General features: G+C 45.6%; 1 long non-coding RNA gene across 6 annotated transcripts in view; it reads right to left on the bottom strand.

The window, feature by feature from the left end:
- Positions 1-14,836, bottom strand: part of LOC122454503 — a 65,169-nt gene extending 50,333 nt beyond the window's left edge. For all 6 annotated transcript variants that reach the window (XR_006273419.1, XR_006273421.1, XR_006273418.1 and 3 more), the window contains exons 1-2: positions 14,497-14,836; positions 1,867-2,033 (exon numbers count right to left, since the gene is read on the bottom strand). This is a non-coding gene — a long non-coding RNA (uncharacterized LOC122454503). The remainder of the gene's footprint in view (positions 1-1,866; positions 2,034-14,496) is intronic.
- Between the last annotated feature and the right edge of the window lie 773 nt (positions 14,837-15,609).

The raw sequence follows: 15,609 nt of genomic DNA, 5'->3' as shown, positions 1-15,609 counted from the left end.
GGGTCAAAGAGTGGGGGCTGCAGGCACAGAGGAGGTGCCAGAGAAGCTGGGGGGTTGTCGGCTGACCCTGGTGGCATGTGTCACGGGGACCAGGCTGTGTTGGGGGGAGAACACTGGTTAGTATCTTTACTTGGAAACATGAGGATTCCCTGGGTCCTTGGCTTAAACACATCCAAGAAATTAAAGGGAAAGAAAAGGTGCATTCTGTTAAAGAACGTAGGGTGTGTTTTATAGTTCTGGGAAGTAACATGAAGCTTCCTCTTCTCCTCCCCAGGTGCTGCTTCTGTCCCTTCCTAGGCCGTTCAAAATCAGGAGAGACTCACTGAGTTAGAAGAGCTTCAGTCTCCCCCCATGCGTGCATGTGTACTTAGCCGCTTAGTCGTGTCCGCCTCTTTGCGACACTGTGGAATGTAGGCCGCTAGGCTCCTCTGTCCATGGGATTTCCCAGGCAATAATACTGGAGTGCGTTGCCATTTTCTTCTCCAATGGATCTTCCAGACCCAGGGATCGAACCTGAATTTCCTGCATTGGCAGGCAGATTCTTTACCACTGGGCCATGAAGCAAGGCCCAATCTACCCCCATGGGGTGAGGCAATTCTAGTACAGAGGACTATTTCCCCAGGAAGTAATTCTTTCCTAGCTCTGTGAGAAATCTCCATGCCAGGGAGGAGTGTCAAGGCAGAGTAAACCTTTCTCAGGGATTTGTGTAAACCAGCTAGTGACCCAAGCTTTCTTGACAAAAACTCCCATCCCCAGGAGGTAAAATGGCTCAGCTGGGCTCACAGAACTCTGCAGTCTCATCTGCTCAGCAACTACGAAGTCAAGGAACCTAAAGGGGCTTTTTCAGCCGAGGGGAGCTGTTGGCCTCTTGTTGCTCTTTCTGGGCCTTGCCAAGAATGACATCATCTCTCTGGATTATTAGCAGGCCCTATCGGCAAACACTATCCCATCACTCACATCAAAGCTGCCCCACATATGTTCACGCTGGTCAGGGAGCCAGTTTCTGTCAGCTTCGTGCCCTGCTTTTAAAATTTCTGAGATGCTCTCATGAATAGAAAAAAACCACTGCTAGTATAACTTTTTAAACAGCGGGAAAAAATTTAGTGGGACACCCTGATAACAATATACTAATATGGAGATTCAGATCTACCTCTGGTCAAGCTATCCCTTCTGAAATTTAAAGCAAAACAACAGTATTTATGATAAATACCTGGATTAGCGCAACCAACAGTAAGGTGAGATCTACCACAAAGCTCAGAAAGAAATGGATATTACCTCTTCTCTCTTGGTCAAATATCCCCCCACCTGTGGTGGGAATGGGGTCACTGTGTGGTTTTTCTGGGGTAGAAAATAGCAGAAATGATGTACTGTTGGAAGACATGCTGTATCCTATGAACTCCCTGCAGATTTATCTGGGCTGCTCAGTATTCATGCCAAGATGTGCACTTCAGGGCCTATTAGCCCAGAGAAGGACCTAGAGTTCACTCATTCCAACCCCCTCACCTGGAATTCAGTTCAGTTTAACTGTAAATGGGGCAGTCTAAGCCCTCAAGAAATTCAATGCCTACTAGACAGCTAACTAGCTAACCCAAGGTCCAGACCTAGCATGAGGGAATTAGCAAGGTGAGTGGTTTGACAGGTATAGGAAAAGAGGAAAGGGATGTGATTCTTTGTTTAATGATATAAGTACCCAGGCTAAAAGGTTACCAGGGACCAGTATTCCTGCCTCTAAGACATAACTGCTCTGCTTTGGAGTCCATGAGAACCTCTATCATCTCCAAGGACAGCACAAGCAGACACGTGGGTTAGTGCTCTGTTTTCACGAAGGGGCAGGTATGCAGGTAACACTCACAACCAGGACCTCACCATAAACAATCCGGTCTGCCTTCTCTTCCCACTTCCCACTTTGGGCACTCTGCCTCCAGCAGCCGAGTTCATTGTGGAGAACATCAGGGGACAGAAGGGCCTTCTGAAGTCTGTCTGTCTGTCCGCCTGTTGCTGAGGCTCTACTCCATGCTGGGCTCTGCGTTCTGCTGCATTTGAGGAAGGACAAAATGGAATCGCATTAAAACTGGCATAAATTATATCAATTTCCTGAATCTTAAACAAAAATGTATCTGACAGCATCACTAACCATACCCAGTGAAAAACACACTGCATGTGGTTTCTTTTTCAATGTTACCATTTAAAAAATACAGACAAGCTAACTGAATTTGAATCAGAACTGGACCTCTACACTTTCTGAAGCCTTTGAATTAGAAATATTGTGCTCACCCAGGACCTCCAGGACATGACTACACATGCCAGGATTTATGAGGAGAAATGCAAGAAAATGAGGAGGAGCTGGCGACTGCTGGGAACCCCGCAGTCAGACTGGGATGCGGGCCTGACCCTGAGGCAGGGGAGGGGGCTTGTGGGGAGATGGGTGCAAGCATTCCAGCTGCCCTGTGGTGCCAGGAGGCCCCGGCAGGGTGGCCAGAGAGTCCACAGCCCAGCACCCCCTGCCACAGGAGTCAGGACACCAGGGAACAGGCACCCAGGGGGCGCCTGCAAGAAACGTGACCTCAGTGCCCATGTGGGGCGGGATCCCAGAGGGCAGCAGCCGGGCCCCGGCTTACGTTCCCTCCAGCAGGGAGTCCATGAGGCATGTACTCCTGGCATAGAAGAGCAGCTGCCAGGACTTCCCTGGTGGTGCAGTGGACAAGGATCCGCCCTCCAGTGCAGGGGGAACAGGCTCAGTCCCCAGTCGAAGAAGATCCCACGTGCCGGAGAGCAACGAGGCCCATGCGCCACGACTACCTAGCCTGAGCTCTCCAGCTGGGAGCCACCACCACGGAGCCCGCGTGCTGCAACTACCAAAGCCCGTGCACCCAGCGCCTGTGCTCTGTAACAAGAGGAGCCACTGCAATGAGCAGCTGTTGCACTGCAAGGAAGAGTAGCCCCTGCTCATCACAACTGGAGGAAGCCCAAGCAGAGCAACGGAGACCCAGCACAGCCATAAATAAATGCGTAAAATAAATAAGAGCAGTTAGCAGAATCCAGTCTGAAGCCAGGCTACCTGTTTTTGACTCTGGCTCTGGTCTCACCAGCAGCGTGATCTAGGGCTCGCTACTTAACTTTGTCATGACTCTATTTCTTCAGTTCTAAATCTGGGTTCTAAGTGGTGCTGAACTGAATTCTCACAGCCCTGTAAAGTATTGACAATGGATCGATGTAAAGCAATGAGAGCAATACTACATTCAGAGCAGAAATGCTCAATGAATGTTAGCTTTTCTTATTAGACTCCAGCTGAGTTGTTGTCTGTGATGGGTTGAATTGTGTCCCCCGCCCACCACCATCAAAAGGATGGGTTGTAGTCTTAGTCCCAGCACTTCAGGATGTGACCCTATTTGGAAATAGTCCTTACAAGGTCATCAAATTAAAATGAGGTTATGAGGGTGGGCCCTCCTTTGGACCCAGTCAATATGACTGGTGTCCTTATAAAAAGGGGAAATCTGGACACAGGGACAGATACTTATAGAGGAAAGGTGATGTGAAGAGACGCAGGGAAGAGACGACCGTTTACAGGCCACAGCGAATGACCTGGAGCAGACCCCCTCACAGCCATCAGGAAGAAAGAAGCCTGTTGGTGCCAAGATCCTGGACTTCTGGTCTCCAGAACTGCAAGACAGTGTTTCTGTTGTTTAAGCTATACAATCTGTGGTACTTAATTATGGATTGTGTTTAGTAGCTCAGTTGTGTCTTGACTCTTTGCGACCCCATGGACTGCAGCACACCAGGCTTCCCTGTCCTTCACTATCTCCCAGAGCTTGCTCAAACTCATGTCCACTGAGTCAGTGATGCCATCCAACCATCTCATCCTCTGTCATCCCCTTCTCCTCCCGCCTTCAATCTTTCCCAGCATCAGGGTCTTTTCTAATGAGTCAGCTCTTCATATCAGGTGGCCAAAGTATTGGAGTTTCAGCTTCAGCATCAGTCCTTCCAATGAATATTCAGGACTGATTTCCTTTAGGTTGGACTGGTTTGATCTCCTTGCAGTCCAAGGGATTCTCAAGAGTCTTCTCCAACAAGATTGATGTTCAAAAGCATCAATTATTTGGCGCTCAGCCTCTTTCATGGTGCAACTGTCACATCCATACATGACTACGGGAAAAACCATAGCTTTGACTATTGTGCAATAAAAAGTAATGTCTCTGCTTTTTAATATGCTCTCTAGGTTTGTCATAGCTTTTCTTCCAAGGAGAATGCATCTTTTAATTATGACGGCCCTAGTAAAATAACCCATCGTCCATTTTTAAATTCTGAAACTGATCCTTTCTGATAGTTTTGAGTGACAACACCTGCCAGAAGTGGGTGCCTCAAGCCCTGGTTTAAAGGGATTGCTGCCCTTCCAGCATCTTGAGCTGAGGGACATTCCCGCTGTCAGAGCCCATTAGGAAGCAACCCCTTCTCTGCAGCTGCACATGCCCCTGCATGTGGGTTCCCACCCTGAGGGACAGAGCAGGCGCCTTGCTGTTATTTTGACCGTGCACAATTTAACCCACACTGGCAGACTTGGAAATTGACATTTTCCCATAATTGCTGTGACCTGGCACCAGCATTGCTAGCGAATGACAGTGCTGAGCTTTATCAGAATCGGATGCTCCACAGAATGAGATTACAGAACTCAATATGCTGTTTGCTGTGATTTCATGAAACTCAGCCCAGACACATGTGGCCAAATCAATTGGATTCATTCAAGAGATTTGGGGGCCCTTTTAAAACCCAGCCAGAATCTAATTTCTCCATCTGAAATTCAATAAGATCTTAATTCTTGTGAACAGTTCTCTCAGCAAAGAGACTTGGAGCTGGGGAGGAAAAAGAGTAAAAGAGAAAACGTAACATTTCTCTGATGTTCTCTGTGGTTGTCTGAGAGTGGGAGCAAGTTTAATGAGCTTTGATCTGAGTTTCCACCAGTTGGATTCCTTCCATTATCTAAATGGAATCGGCTTCTCACTGTGCCTCTGATACTGTTTAAATAAGGATGTGTTACTCCCCTCTGGTAGCTAGGTTGGAGACACTCCTGGAGACGTCACAGCAGAGGTGAAGGCGAGAACCACCTCCAGGGACTGCGGCCCACCCCTCGTGTGTCTGGACTGGACATCTCCTGGGAGAATCTATTCAACTGCAGCAACTTCTGAGCGCAGGAGTAGGTGGCCCTGATATCACTTTACCTGCCCAGTCTCTTGGACTGATGAAGGTCTGTCACCCTGGACGTGTCATGGGGTAAGAAGCTAGTCTAGGCGAGGAGGCTTTTTGTTTTTGTAAATAACTTGTTTGTTTTTATTTTTGGTTGCACTGGGTCTTCAGTGCTGTGTGGGGGCCTTTCTCTAGTCTGTGGCAAGAGAGGGCTACTCTCTGGTGAGGGACACAAGCTTCTCCTTGCCGTGGTTTCCTCTGTTGTGGAGCACAGGCTCTACGCACGTGGGCTCAGTAGCTGTGGCTTACAGGCTCTAGAGCAGAGGCTTAGTAGTTACGGCGCGTGGACTTAGTTGCCCTGAGGCATGTGGAATCTTTCTGGTTGTTGTTGTTATTTTGTTGTTAAGTCAAGTCGGACTCATTTTGACTCCATAGACTGTAGCCCACCAGGCTCCTCTGTCCATGGGATTTCCCAGGCAAGAATATTGGAGTGGGATGCTATTTCCTCCTCCAGGGGATCTTCCTAACCCAGGGATCAAACCTACATCTTCTGCATTTGCAGGTAAATTCTTACCCACTGTACCACCAGGGAAGTCTGGCTTTTTTCTTTTTAAGATTGACTTTCAATGGGTGTGCAGGAAGAACTGAATGTATGAGATTGGAAGGTATTCTGCACACGGTGGATATTTCCAGGATAAAAGAAAATGCCTACAGAAGCAGATGCTCTCGGTTAAGTATGTCTGGCCTTGGGAGTGTGAAACTTGGGAAGCATAACTCTTCCTCCATTCCCACCTTTCTCTGTCCCTCGGCTGGTCTCCACATTGGTAAATTTATTACTTATTTTATCATCTGAAGCTGGAGCGTGGATGAGTAAGATCAACCCCTGTGTCCTAACAGATTTAGAACAGAGGGTGTGGATGAGGAGAGAGTAAATCACTGGTTCTCAACACTGTCTGTGCTTTTGAATCACCTGGAGAGCATTTAAAACCACCTTTCCCAGCTGGAGCTCCAGATATTTTGATTGAAAAGGGCCGGCTGGGACTCAGGCACTGGTAGCTTTGAAAAGCTCCCCAGGCTACTCCAGTGTGCAGCCTGAGTTGCAGAACCATGAAGGAGTTCCTCACCTCAAGCAATGAAGTAACAACCCAGAGAAAGACTGGCTCTCGTCCCCTAGGTACAGCCCCAGCCAGTCGGCCTCAGTGATGGAGAAGCTTCGAGAAAGTGAAGGGACCCAGCCCAGCTGAGGGAGACCCTAAGGCTGCCAAGGGAGCGTCCCTTAGTCCATTCCTGGTACCACTGGAATCAAGAAGTCTGGAGAGACTGCCTCCAAGGGCAGGGGTTGGGGTGTACAGGGAAGTGTGAAACTGGTTATGCCAGAAAAGAGAGGCCCAAGGGTTTCTGCCAAAAAACAGGAAGCTGGAGGTGGGTGTTACAGACTTTGAACCTGAAGCCAGAAATCTGTGCAGCAGCAAGAAGGTGCCATGCTGTGGACCTTCCCTCACGTCCTAGCATCACTGCTACATGAAGGGCAAGTCATAGTCACAAAGGTACAGTGAGGGTGGTTGTCTTTTTATCCAGAGAAGAAATACTGGGTTGGCCAAAAAGTTCATTTGGGTTTTCCATATGCTGGAATATGGGAAAACCCAAATGAACACTTTGGCCAACCCTATGCATGTGTGCGTGCTAAGTTGCTTTAGTCATATCTGACTCTTTGCAACTCTATGGACCGTAGCCCACCAGGCTCCTCTGTCCTTGGGATTTTCCAGGAAAGAATACTGGAGTGGGTTGCCATGCCCTCCTCTAGGAGATCTTCCCAATCCAGGGATCGAACCCAGATCTCCAGGCAACAGGCAGGTTCCTTACCATGAGTGCCACCTGGGAAGCCTGGCCAACCCAATAGAAGGATTTATTTCTCCTCTGAGGTTGATGTTTTTGCCTATGGTTCTACTAGGATATCAGTAGCAAACTGTGCTATTTTTCTCTTCTGGGAGTTGAGGAGAGTGGCATCTTTGTCATTGGCAGTGCCCTTCCTAGGGGCTGCTCCACCCAGCTGGGTTTAGGCTCCCCACCCTCCGGTATCTGCAAAGCGGGCTCTGCTCAAAATGTGGTCACCCAGGCCGAGGAAAATAAGGGGACGATAATGGGCGTTGGGAGATGCAGTCATTCAGTGGAGGGGCTGGGTCTTGCCTCAGACATTTCTCCTGCCAATGTGAGATTAAGGTGAACGAACAAGCAACGAATGCCTCAGGTGTGAGGAGCCATTGGTGGAGGTCTGTGGACTGCACCCTTGCCTTGTATATTGCACTGAAGCCCTGTCAATGGAAAATAAAACCAGACTGGCTGTTAAGTGCTCAAAGAAGGATTCCAGAACAAGTACCTAACCCTGCTGCTTTTGTCAGCCAGGACTTTAGTCCTTGTGACCTTGAAGCCTCGTGAACACAGGGCAAGAGTGTCCCCTACCCCCTGGCAACCCAAGAGAAGCAGCAACCCACCTGGGGTAGATCGGGAGAAGGAACTGCATCTTCTCACCTGTTTACATTTTGCTTCTGGGCTTCGTTCCTTCTACCTTATCTGGATTAAAAATTTCTTGAAGTAAGAAATGCTTTTGGCACTTGCCCTGTTGAGGCATTCTATCTCAGATGGAACGACCCCGGAGAATCGTGTTGGTGCCTCCTGGTAGCCCCCTGTATCACCTCGCCAGAGCCCTCCAGTTCTCCCGGAGGGCACCCTTGGCCTCTGTCCTAACTGAAATGGGGTTGAAGGCCAGAACAAGCAGGCAAGGGAACCCTGGGGCCCCGCAGCTGCAGCTTCCCCCTCCAGACCATGACTGGAGAGGCATCTGTCCTGTAGCTGGTTGGAAGAGACACCCGGGAGAAAAATCAAAGTCTATAAGAGCTGGGGTGCAGCTTTGAAACTGCCAGCAGCTAATTTTCTGAAGGAGACAGAAGTGTGTGTATGTGCACGCACGTACTCACTCAGTCATGTCTGACTCTTTGTGACCCCATGGACTATAGACTGCAGGGCTCCTCTGCCCATGGAATTCTCCAGGCAAGATCACTGGAGTGGGTTGCCATTTCCTTCTCCAGGGGATCTTTCTGACCAGGGACTGAACCCACATCTCTTGCACTGTCAGGCGGGTTCTTTACCAGATGAGCCACCAGTGAAAGCCTGGAGACAGAATTGGTTTGGCTAAACTAGATTTTTGGGCTCATGTTGGCTGCTCTTAACTACTTGTCAGAGTGATCACACCTATCAGAGTGATCATAACTCCAGAGGGGAGAGGAAAGCCGTGGAAATGACCACTCTGGGGAGGGTGTGGACCGGGAGGGTGGGGCTGGAGGGAGGAAGCCTCTCTCCCCTCTACTCCTCCTTGCCATGGTCAGAGCAGTTCAGGCCACACTCTGTCTAGCCACGTGGCCCTGACGGGTGTCAGAATCTGGCCTGGGAAGACTCGCTTTGCCTTGGTCTAGTTCGTATCTTCTCTTCCCTCACGTCTCAGCTCAAGCCTTGAGTTCTCGAGAAACCTGCCCTGACTTCCCTGACAAGGTTCAGTGTCCCTACTCACACTCAACACACCAGGCACCTCTCCTTTGGGGTCACAGCGACCACTCTCCTCTACTGCTTAGCCTCCTCAGTAGAGCAGAAACCCCAGGAGCCAAGATCTATGTCTGTTTCTGCTTTCCATTCTACCCCCATCACCTTACATGGTGTCTGATGCACGGCAGGTATTCAATACTTAACCGATTTACTGCTTACAGTAAGGTTTGTGTGCATGCCTACACTTCGTGAGGTTTTGTCCCTTAGAAAGGACTGTAGGTTTGACAACTATGATGTACATTGCTACCCCCACCTTCCCAAACACACACACAACAAGCACACACACTATAAGCTTACAAGAACTGATCTCTCCCCTGTGGCTGAATATGGGTCATAAATAAAGCCGTGGCCAGTGGGACACTGGGCCAGGAGGCCGGCCCACCCCCACCCACTTGGCCTTCCACTACTATTCTGAATCCCTGAGTCAGGCCGTAGCCCGATTGGGCCACAAACAGAGTAGAAAAGGAATAACATTTGGGGAAGTGGAAAGGAATATGAAACCACAGGACTGTGCTTTGGGAATGCAAAGTATTAGAATAAAGCCTTAAGGATCTAATCTCACCCTCAGATACGCTATTCCCAAACCATACAGGCTTCTGACCAGAGCTGGCTCCGCCCCCACTTATTAAAGCCGTCTGCCAGCCATTTAAGGAAGAATGACCTGGTTCTGTGCCTTCACCTTCAGTATTATAAGGTTAAAGGCACAGGCAAACAGATGCACTTGGAGATGGGCCACTGACAATTTCCTGACCATGGAACCTCACAGAATTGACTCCATCCAGACCCTCCTGGGAGAGAGGGGGCTGCCAAAGTGCCATTAAGTAGCTCAATGCAATTATCTTGGATGACAGGGAGGACAGTAGGTCCAATGGGGCTTGCTGGGACTTGAGCATCCGTTATACAGATCAGAGTATGGACTGGCCCCACATATTATAAAGTAAACCACCTTGGGCAATTATTTAACCTTCTGCTCCCCATTTTTCTCATGCAAAATAGGAATTATAATGTCTCTCTCATTGAGCTGCCATAGGAATTAGTCAAGTAATCCATGTAAAGCACTTTGCCTAGACATAGAAGAAAGTATGTTAATGGCTCAGTTGTGCCCAACTCTTTGCAGCCCCATGGACTGTAGCCCACCACGCTCCTCTGGCCATGAAATTCTCCAGGCAAGAATACTGGAGTGGGTTGCTTTTCCCTTCTTCAGGGGACCTTCCAACCTAGGGTTTAAAGTGCTGAATAAATATTAGATATTAATATAGAAAAATCTATATATTTCTAAACATTAAAATTAGCCCCTTTCCAAGTGATTACATAAATGAAATGCTATACTATTATGCATCTCCTTCTATTATTAAACCCTGGAGAAGGGAATGGTTACCCACTCCAGTATTCTTGCCTGGAGAATTCCATAGACAGAGAAGTCTAGCGGGCTACAGTCCATGGGGTCTCAAAGAGTCGGACACGACTGAGAGGCAAACACACTTTGCTGTTAAAATGTCTTAAAATGTGCTTCCCGTGCCTGACCACTGGTCCTCGCATGCTTTCGTTTAGGCTGCCTGGTATATGAGGTCTGGTTGCATGTTTTCAAAGTCAATTTTTGCTTTGACATTATGTATTTAAGAGATTTATTGGTAAGGGACATTTTGGGTAGTTTGGGTACCATGAGTCAGGAGAAATTTGAGTTCATAGGATTATTGTCTTTTATGTTGTTGAAAATTCCAGCAGTTCATGAAAAATTCTCTTTAAAGGTATATTCAGGTCTGGAGGGGCTAAAGCATAGTTTGTCTAAATGATATGTCTTTTAGGACATTCCTTAAATTATTTGCTTTGTTTGAGGCTCTTTCAAGAAACCACATGTAATTATGTTCAAGTATTCAGAAGGTTAAGCCTCAAACTAGCAAATGCCAAGAAATTCGAAGTTCTGATTGCCACCCCATCTCTAATTGCAGCAAGCGGGCCTTTGTTCCTCCCCTAAAGCATGATGCCTTCAGAAAAGAATGCAAGCTGAAGTGTCTATGGCTTCTGGCTTCTTTCTATAGCATTCTTTTCCATTATTTGGGCAGGTCTTCTGATATTAATCAATTCTAGTATTTATAAACAGTTCTGTCTAGGGAAAAAGAAACATATTTTAAGACAATCACTGTGTGCTAATAATGAAGTGTCATGAGATTTTTTTCAAAGTGTAAGGAAGAGTCAGAAATGAAAAAGATTCTAAAACCCAGTTCTCAACGATTTATTATTCCTTATTTTGACTAACTTGCTTCTAACATGTATATTCATGCCTCCTGCATGCAGAAATATTACTCTTAATAATCCTGGACTAGATCTTCATTGAATTCAATATTCTAGTTTTTCAGACCATTGTGACCCCAGATGTTTTTTCCCCCTTATTGTTGTTTAAATTATCACTAGCTTATAAGGCAGAAGCTGAGAGAAATAAAGCCATGCCTATAGGAAATCAGACTTCACACAAGTGTTATTTGTAATTAATGATGAAATGTATAACTGTTCTCTCCATAACCAGTCTCTATGCTGGATTCTCTTGAGCTTTTAGTGTTCAGAGCATACCAGATGAATACCTATAGTGTGAATGAAGAAGCAATGAGTGGCTGGGGAGAAAAGAGCTTCATCCATCCATCCAGAGAACAGTTAGTGATGTCTAGTCTGAACCAAGTACTCTTCTAGGTGCTGAGGATACAGATAATGCTTGCCCATATGGAGCTCAGTCTGTAGTGTTGGGAGACAGTCAGTAATGTAGGGGTGTATGGCATTTCAAGGTAAAGGGTTTGTTATGGCAGGTGGAAGTGATATGGAAAAAAATACAACGAGGAAGAGGGATTGATGTTTGTGGGAGCACAGGACAGGTGACTATAGTTTGTAAAAAGTGGTCAAGGTAGTCCTATTGGTATTTGAACAAAGTCCTGGAAGAACTGAAAGAATGATCCCTGTGGATATCTGAAGAAAAAAGCTCTTGCAGCAGCCATGGACACCCACAAAGAAGAGACTAGCATGACCGCAGTGATGGAGGGGGCAGAGCGGCAGCAGTTAAGGCCTGAGAGAAAGGAGGGACGGTTTAATTTAGGCACCATGGACCATTTGTCAGGACTTGGGCTTTTACTCCAAGTGGGACACAGCCATCAACATGTTGTGAGCCTGAGTGATAGAACCCAGCTTCTGTTTTAATAAAGATCCCTTTGGATTTGGTGTTAAGAGTGGGCTGTACAGGGGCAAAGGCAGAAGCAGAGACACCACCTTGGATGGCTCTTATAGACTTGGACCAGAGATCTAAGAAGTAGCTGGATCCTGGATTATTTTAAAGGAAGAACTAATGGAACTTGCTAAAAGGATAAGAGGTAGGTTGTGAGAAAGACAAGAGACTAGAATAAATCTAAGATATTTTGGTATAAGAACCAAAGGACAGAACTGTCATTTTTTGAGAGGAGAGAAAGTGGGAAGGGGGTGAGAATTTGAAGATGGATGTGTTAAGTGTGAGATGCCTATTAGACATCCAAGTAGAGATGTTGAGTAGGCAGTTGGAGAGACAGATCTGGGATTCAACAGAAAAGTCCAAGCTTGAGACATATTTTTAGGATTTTATGAGCATTTGGATGATATTTAGACCCATGAGACTGGCTGAGATCACTCAGGTAGTGAATGTAGGTGGAAAAGAGATGAAGGCCTGAGCCCTGACGCACTTTTTAACATTTGGAAGTATGTACATGACGCAACTCTGGACAACTGTGCTATTCACAAATGTCTAGTCCTTCACAGTTTAGAAAACCCTGTTTTGTCAAATCAAGTAATTTAACATGGTCTTTCTCCAAATGTTCTCAACTGAAGTGCTTCTATAATAAAATAGTGCTTAACATTAAATGACAATAACTCTAAAGTTTTCTGTCTTGGTGCTGAAGGAGTATTTAGTCACTGGCTTTCAGAAGCAAGTTGCAAAAGCTTCTTTGTCAATGACTAGGTTAGTACTGCCTATCGAAGACAGAGATCGAAGTATCTTTTTCACTGTGTACGTGAAGGCAAGAGGACACTGTCTCAAAACAAGGAGGGTGAACTCCAACCTTGTGTTTCACTGAGATAGTGTATTAGTTATCTTTGTCTGCCTAAAAAATTGCCCCCACCCAATTTAGTTGCTTACAACAATGATCCATTATTTCACAGTTCCTGTAGGCCAGGAATTCAGGTACTTTTAGCTAGGTCTCACACAAGACTATAATCAAGGGGTGGGTTGGGACTGTGGTCTCATCTAAAGGCTCAACTGGGGCGTGATCTGCAATTGATCAGAAGCCACCTCAGTCCCATGCTACATGGGCTTCTCCAGCCTAATTGGTTAGGAAAAGCCTGTGAGAAGAGCCAGAGAGAGAGAAATAGTGAGAGAATAAGTGAGCAAGAAGGCAGTCACAATCTTTTGTAAGCCAACCACAAAAAAGGCATCCTGTCACTTTTACTGTATTCTATTAATCAGTCTCAAGTCAGTGGGCCCAGTCTGTATTCAGATGAGGATGTGAACACCAGGAGGCAGGAATCCCTGCGGGTCTGTCTCCCACAGATAGCATGGATAATTTTTAACACCAATGAATTTAGATTTACACCATTACTTTCAGTACAATAGAAGCACTTTCAAAAGTACTGTTTGTCCTCTGAAATTAGTTATAGATGACTAATAAGGATCTATTGTGTAGCATAGGGAACTCTACACAGTACTCTGTAGTGACCTATATGGGAAAGGAATTTTAAAAAGAATGGATATATGTATAAATATATATATAACTGACTCACTTTGCAGTACACCTGAAACTAACACAACATCCTAATTCAACTATATAAAGTAATATAAAATATAACAATACAAAATAAAAGTAAGTTAATAAATAAAACTGCAAGTTGCAACTCCTTAGTGAGGCATGAAATAAGTTTAGTAGTCATGGCCAGCGTTTAAAAAAAATAAAATGGAATCAAGCCAGTACTATCAGAGTACACTGCATGTATAAAGATTTAGAAGAGGTACTAGGTTGTGATAAAATCATATCTCTTTTTAAGGGTCATGTTCAAAATTAGTGATTTTCATAATACTACTAAATGTGAATGAGCCACCAAAACATAATTTGGTAAAAACAGCCACCTCCAAACTGTACAAAGGAAAGAATGTCAGAACCAAACAAAAAAAGCCCCAATGCACTCAGGGGAGCTAAAGAAGCATGCACTTGCCGGTTCATGCTTACAGACCTCAGCCCCCTCATGGGGTCTGTAAAGAGTAATCAATAAGAGACCACAAAACCCTGAACAGACATGACAGATATGACATCTTGCCTCGGCAGAGGTAAAGCAGACACACCACAAACTCATGAAAATACCCTGCACAATTCTACACATCTTGAAAGGTCAAACGCGAGAATCTTTTTGACAAGAGGCCAGCTGTGAGTGGCTAAAACCAGTAGGCTTCCTAAAGACAGATGAGGCCAGTTTTTAGCTGAAGCACTCTTCTCCTTCTCAAGGGAGGCAGCCACCACCGACAGGCACGTCTTCCTGCCATAGACAGAATGCAGTCGGTACTTTGCTAAAGCCTTGACGGGTTTGGAGCCCGGAGTCCGGCCACTCTACGCCTACCACCTCTCCATCTCCAGCCCCTGCCCATCTAAACCTCCAGGCATCTCCAGCATTAGCAGTGATTCCCAGCAGGGTAAAAAACTAAAGGCTGCCCAGCTTAATTACCTCTTTCATCTGAAATGTCCCTTTTAAGATCAATGCTCAGATTCTGCCATTAGAGACAGCAAAGCAAAGTCTTCATCTCTCATTCATCCTTATCAGCCAGACGGCAAACAAGCCAAGTTTCGATTAGAGTCCAGATTTGAAAAATCCATCATATGCCTGATGTTTCACATTTTCCACAGTACTGCCCTACAGATCCTCCTGGTTTCATGTGAGAGTGCTTCAGAGCAGAGAGCCTGAAAGCAAAGCCAGGAACTGGGGAGACACGCTGAAAGTCAGGGCGCCTTGGCGCTGTTGACTGCGTAGGAACAGAGGTTCAGTTAACAACATGTGCAACCTATTAACGTTCGGCTCTGAGGGAAAAGGCAAGGAGAAAGGAGAGCCTGAGGCAGAAGGGCTTGCTCTGTGGTTTGAGTCTTAGCTTTAGGCTCCCCTAATTCCTAGAGATGAAAAGAGCTAAGCGTCTTGGAGGCTTTGCATAATGTGAATTTGGAAGTATTTTTGCATTTTCATATAGTATTTAATAACCATAGTCTAAACAATTTCATTCAAAGTTGGATGATGGGCCAAAAGATTTGTTGTTCTACTCATCTCATGTGTTAAAGACATATAATCACACAGCCTAGAAGCCTGAACGTTAACTATTGTTTGCTGATATAGTATGTTATTAATTAGTTAATTCCAAAATAACTTTGACATTAGAGTGGGGGTAGTGTCTAGGTTTTAGACCAACTAGAGGTTGGGAAAAGAGATATTTCTCCTTTTCTGAAAAATGAGTTACATTCCTGAAAGCTTTTTATGTGATAAAATCTGAGAGACACAGCAGGAGGCTTATTTTTTTGCCATGAAGTAAGATGAAAGGGCCAAGTCATCCTTAGATTTATATATATCTTGAAGAGGTCTTTGTAAATGACTGTTTGTGATCTCATCAGAAAAATAAGATGTGTGAACAGGATAGACTGTTACCCATTAAGTTTGGGCCCCTTCTTAAAGCACTTACATTTATATTAAGTTTAGATTTAGACTAAGATTAAGTTTAGATTAAGGGTACAGTTAGATTTAGATTAAGAAGCAGACTAAAAATAGCTTTATTTTTAATTTTTTATAAATATTTAA

Source organism: Cervus canadensis, chromosome 16 (genome assembly GCF_019320065.1).
Source record: "Cervus canadensis isolate Bull #8, Minnesota chromosome 16, ASM1932006v1, whole genome shotgun sequence".
Lineage (NCBI taxonomy): Eukaryota > Metazoa > Chordata > Mammalia > Artiodactyla > Cervidae > Cervus > Cervus canadensis.
The sequence above is the reverse complement of the archived record's forward strand: the minus strand, read 5'-3'. Positions and strand labels throughout refer to the sequence as shown.